The sequence below is a fragment of the Vulpes lagopus genome, chromosome 20, assembly GCF_018345385.1.
Source record: "Vulpes lagopus strain Blue_001 chromosome 20, ASM1834538v1, whole genome shotgun sequence".
Taxonomy (NCBI): domain Eukaryota; kingdom Metazoa; phylum Chordata; class Mammalia; order Carnivora; family Canidae; genus Vulpes; species Vulpes lagopus.
The window spans coordinates 23,304,376-23,310,910 of NC_054843.1; positions in this window are offsets into that span (position 1 = coordinate 23,304,376).

Below are 6,535 nucleotides of genomic sequence, written 5' to 3' on the forward strand. Positions count from 1 at the left end.
GAGAAAGTCTTGTGCAGAAATACCAATCATTGAGCAATTGGCCCCACTGAACTTTAACTTATCCGAAGCAGACAGGAAACACTGAAAAGACAGTGTAAGATAATTGACCGTTTTTTTTTAATTTCACCCAATGAGGAAACTGATTTAAAAGCACATCCCAATCAAATACTGTCTCTTCACATTAAAATGTGAATACTTCACATTTTATTAATTCACCTCTGTCAAGAGTACCAGCAACTTGAAAAGACAAATGGCCCAGGATCATCAAAATCTCAGAACATGAAGATACACCCAAATGGTTGCACACAAAAAACACTTCAAATTTGCGAAGACCTTAATTGTTCTCATCACAAAAGAGAAATGGTAATTATATGACATGAAGAAGTGTTAGCTAATGCTATGGTGGTAATCATATTGCAGAATGTAAAATGTACCAAATCAACACAGTGTACACCTTGAACTTACACAATGTTATATGTCTATTATGTCTCAGTAATAATAATAATAATAATAATAATAATAATAATAATAAAAACATAGGGATCCCTGGGTGGCTCAGCAGTTTAGTGCCTGCCCGGGCATGATCCTGGAGTCCCAGGATCGAATCCCACACCAGGTTCCTTACACAGAGCCTGTCTCTCCCTCTGTCTGTCTGTCTGTCTGTCTCTCTCTCTCTCTCTCTCTCTGTCTGTCTCTCTCTCTCTCTCTCTGTGTCCTTCATGAATAAATCAAACCTTTAAAAAAATAAAAATAATAAACATAAATGTTTTCAGAGAAGACTGCCTTGACTTAGCCTATTTTTTTTCTATACAAGTCACTCATTGCATACTTTTAATTCAAACTTGTTTAATCTAAGTAAAATCTGTGTAAAGTAGATATTTTCTTTATTACATATACATAAAAACTGTAGTTTAAGGATATCAAAATACTTGGTCAAAACTTGTTTTGATGTCATCTTCTGTTTTTATTATCTTTTCTAGTCTACCTAAATTCTAACATGACCATCTAAGCAATGGATATTAATATACTCTATTCTTTACAATGTAAATTGAAACATGTAATTTCACAGTTGAATATGATTAAGAGGTCATATAAACTGGATGGATAATAAAAGGATTAGATCACCTGAATACTAAATTAATATCTCTACAATCCATAAGCTAGATCTTAAAGATATACACAATGTGTCAAAATGGCTATACAGAAGAAAAAATTGACTTATTTATTTTATACTGTTTCAAAAATCGACACTTAGAACAATACATAAGTTCAATGGGAAAACAGTTTGGAAGACTTTTCCAGCAACTAAAATGAAATTACTTTTCTTATGAGATGTTTAGATTCCAAGATGGCAGGTGTTCAAGCAAATGGACAATGCCTTGGAAGGAAGATAAGATGTACAGTCAACTTTAATGTCTAAGTTTCTTCTACTGATAATATTTTCACTTATATTCAACTCAGAGGTTCTTTGAATTGCTTTGTCATTATTCCAGTGCAATAAAATGTAAGCTAATGTAATACTCACATTCTAGAAAAGCCAATACTAAGAATGTTCTATATACAAGAGTATTAGAATACAAATCATCCCTGGTATCAAGCAACCTAGTTAGAATGTTAACATTTCTATGCAAATAACACCAGAGATTAATTGAATCTTTGGCATGGAATACTTTTAATTCCTGATTCTTCACCTACATTAATGTTTCTGAATTTCTAAATCAGGTGTTACTTTACAAAGACCTCTATTAATCCTGGCTGAACTTCTCACTTCCTCAGTTAGGCAACTTCATTGTAATTATTTGCTTCCATGCTTTATCTACATCTAATGTGCTACATGGAAAAGAAAATAAAAAGTCATTTCTCATTGTTCTTTATTTTTAGCTGCCTAGCTAGTTCAGTATTTTGTAAGTACTGGGGATCAAAAAAGTATTTATTTTATAGAAGAAGAAATTAATGATTGCATGAATTAAATTTATTTGATATTATTATGTAATATATAAATTACATAGAAATATAATAAAGGGTTAGGATTTCATAAAGATACCTGATAAATTAATAATCTACTAACATAAATGAAGAAATTATCCATTTCTGGAAATGATGTAGGAAGAAATTAGATTGGGAGGCAGAAAATTTGGACTCGCATCCTTTTTTTTACCACTTAAGAATGGTGGATCCTTGTTTCCTTCAGCTTTAAAGTGAACTTATATTATGTCTACATGTTATCCATAAACGTCCTTTAAATTTGCATTGTACATTGCCCTCAGGCACTGAAAATACCTGCTTAAACTTTTACCAAACAGTTAAGGTCTCTCTGATTACAAAGGAAGCATGACATTTGTAGAGTGAAGATGCTATTTTAAGAGGTCCCATATACTAAAAAATATTTTTACAGTGTGTTAAGTTCCAGAAAATAAGGTATTTTATTAATTCATTTTAATAATAATAAAAATAATACTGGTATTAGCAAATGAAGTGCATTAGGATAAATTTACTTAAAAGATAATAGAAGTTTCTTTTTTTAAATTTTTCACCTATATGCTATAAACATTAATTCAAAATATATGTGTAATGTGTATATACAATAGCCAATGTAAAACCAAACTAAAGTGGAGTCACTTAAGTCAAGGACAAAATGGAGACAGTCAACACAGGTGAATAAAAGAAACTCAACCTAGCCTTACAGGAATTTATAGCTCATCTCAGAATTTAACAGAGGACATCAGCCAATTGCCAAACACCAAGTTAGTTCATGCTATCTCTGGACTCCTTAGTTACCTTGACTGAGCTACCTTGATCTAAATAACAAAGAACACCACTAGCAACCAATCAGCTGAAAAAGCCAAATAACTTTGACATTTATTCCAGCAAAACCCTTAGTCTGTGAGCAACTCAGAACTGATTGCTCTTACAGCCTTGAGTTTTCCAGCTTGCAGGTTGAAAGCTTTGGAATGAAGTCATCTTTCTGCCATATTTTATTCAATATGCAAAGATTAATTTTTGACTCTATATAAACATCATAAGAGGTTCAAACAAGCTGTTCTAGCCTAGCAGGCTAAAGCCTTCCTTAATACTGATTTATAAGACTGTAGTGCTATTAAAGAACAAAACACAGTAATATTTTTTAAATGACTTATCGGTTTACCTATCAGCACAAGAATAGTGAATAACAAACATTTTTAATACTGTATAAGTGTGTGAAAATTTTGTATTCCCATACATTACGGAGCAGATATAAACATTCAAGGGGGAGGGTAATATTTATAACAAAGGAGAAAGTTGAGAAAATAAGGATTAGAATTTGAGTCAACCTCAGGAGCTTTAGCTTAGTATATTTCAGAATATAGGTGCTTTAGTTCATATCTTTGACTTTGCAGCTTACCAAAGCACAGCTAAAGGAAAAATATGTTCCATGTGAAAGGAATACATTTCCATTTACAAAATTCTAAATTTATAGGTAAGTTCAAAGACAGAGCTCATAAATCAGCACATGGTTTTAGTTTCAGAAGGTAATTTGAAAATGTCTTTAACTGTCTTAAATAAACTTCTTGATTCAAACCATCCAAAGGTAAATTGTATTTCCCAAAGGCTAAAATTAAAGTGTATAATATGTCTAAGCAAGATCATGTATTTAGATTGACTTGTAGATTTTAACAATTATATAAAGTGATGATTGAGTGAATTGATTCTGCAGAAACAACACAACCCCTTAGATCCAAATCTTCACTTTATTATTGCATTTAGATATAACAAATGTTGAATTCCTTCTTCAATGACCTTAAAATGGTAGTAATAATATTCAAATATTATTTGAACTGCAAATGTAAGATCATACAATAAGGTTCTTAAAAGCCAAGTTTTTCAGAAATTGTTGTGGTTACCCTACATAGGCAAGGCATAGATTCTGCACCCCAAATTGGTTCAGATATTGAAATGATGACAACACACACACACACAAGGAGGAAAAGGGAAAGGTTATTACTCACCTAAGAAGGCTTTCTCAGGAGAGGAGGAAAGACTTCCTACTAGAAAGTCTCAATGTGGCTTAAGAACAGAAAAAGGAAAAAAAAAAAAAAATTAAAAAAAAAAAAAAAAAAAAAAAAAAAAAAAAAAAAAAAAAAAAAAAAAAAAAGAACAGAAAAAGGAAGATAAGTTGGGAGTTTTCATGTGGTTAGGGGGCAGGAATGAGATGAATGTTCCTCCATGCTGGTGAAGTGGAACATCCTCCTCCATGCCGTCCTCTCCATTTTTACCCATCTACTCCTTTACTGATTTCATGAGTTCCTGTTATTTTTCCTTTATTTAAAAAAAAAATCTCAAAATGTTTGCTACATTTTTCATGTTTTTTTTTGTTTTGTTTTCATTTAATATAGCCTAAAATCACCCCATATCAGTTCACAGTTTATTCGGCCATAATTTATTGAATCAATTTCATAAATAGTCAAGTAAGGTTTTTTTCTCTTTATTTTGCCATAATAGATAATGGCTCAATTAACATCATATATAAAGTTTTAAAGACTTTTTTTGAGAGACTGAGTGAATGAAAGATAGTATGAAAGGCAGAAAGGTCAGAGGGAGAAGTAGACTCCCTGCCCAGCTGGGAACCCAACGTGGGGCTTGATCCTGGGATCCCAGGGTCATGACCTGAGCAGAGGCAAAGATTTAATCAACTGAACCACTCAGGCACCCCCATCGTACATATTCTTGTCGTATTAGAGGTAAATCATCTGGATAAGTTTTCAGAAGTAAGATTAGCTGGGTCAAAGATGAAGTAGATACTAACGATAAAGTTCTAATACCCCTCCAATAAAGAGTATCAATCTGCATTGCCACAAGCAATGCTTCGGAATGCTTATTTTCCCATAGCATTGTAACCAAGGGTACTGTCAAGCTTTGTATTTGTTGCCAAACTAATAAGTCAATAATTCATATTTGTGATTTATCTTAATCTGTATAATGCATGGCTTTATGCATTCTATGAATATTAAAAATTTTAAACTTAAACTCATTCTAGGAAAATATGTATATATATGTATTGCTCCCTTAGAACAAAGGTTACATAAAAGCTTCAGGCCGCTTGGTGTTTAATTTGTCATGAAAATTACTTTTAACATGATCTATTTCTTCAGAGAAGTCTTACAAGCAATATAATATACCTCATGTTCTCATGTAGATAATTAGTATATGATGGTCAATAACTGAGTATATGGTTTGTTAGACAATGCAGCTGTATGTAACACAATGACAAAAATGTATACATGTATGTGTTAAAGGGAAATTTGTCCCTTTTTTCTTCCGGCTGGATTATTTCAGCTGCCAGCATTGATCTTCTGCCTCAGGGATCCCACTTCTCAGGCTTTGGACCTGGTCTGAATTGTACCACTGTTTCCCCAAGGTCTTCAGTTCACAGATGGTAAATTATAGAACTTCTCACTCTTCATAACTGTGTGAGACAATTCCTTAAAATATTTTTTTTCTTATACATATATTCTGTTTGTCCTATTTCTCTGGGGAACTCTGACTAATATAGCTTCCTAAGACTGCAGCCACCAGGAAATTCTCATTTTCAAGCTAACTCCATAGTTTATTCTCTATGAGTTCATCAAAATTACCATTTAAGTGTTCTTCTAACATTACGATCCCAACAGCTTCTACTCCAGGCAGTCAGAGCTTGCAACTTTCTCTCTGAATGCTCCAAATCTAGAAAGTCAGATTTTGGGGTAGTGGTTTGCCCTGCAACCTCAGTTCTCTGAGAGGTCTAAGAAAAATATTTATTTTCAGTCTATCCAGCTCTTCGTTTTTAAGGATGAAAGTGGTGACTTCCATGATCTTTACAAATTAGAGGTGAAGTTGAAGTTCTATAATTTTTCTTAATAAATTCTTAAATTATAGCTTCATACAAAATCCAAAATACATACAGATTATGAAGGTGTATCTCACTGATAATTACAAAGTAATTACATTTGTGTAAATGGGACTTAAAGTTATAGGATTTGAACAGTCCCTCATAAGTATCCTTATTGCCCCTTCTCAATCACTAGTCCATCCTTTTTCTTCAAGGTAACTATTATACTCACTACATTATACTTCCACAACCTCATAGGGTGTTGCTTATTTTGGTAATGTAGATAAGTGACTTCATTCACCATTTATTATTTTGAGTCTAGCTCTTACATTCAATCACTTCTTTTGAGATTTATGCATAAGATACCACAATCAAATACTTCTTACTACTCAAAGGCAATTCATTCCCCCATCCCAGTTTTTAATCATATATATTTTGGCATTATTTAGGATTATGATTGTTAAGTTAGTTACATGAATATTTTATTTTAGTGGATAGTGTCAATCAGCTTTCCAAAATAGTGGCACAAATTTACACATTTTAATACATTTCATTGTACGTGTTACATGAATTTAAAACAATAAACTTCCTTTGGTATAGAAGGAAGAAAAGGTCATATGTAAGATAAGTTAATTTGAAAAAAAAAAAAGATAAGTTAATTTGTTATAATTATCATAAGTTAAGTTCATT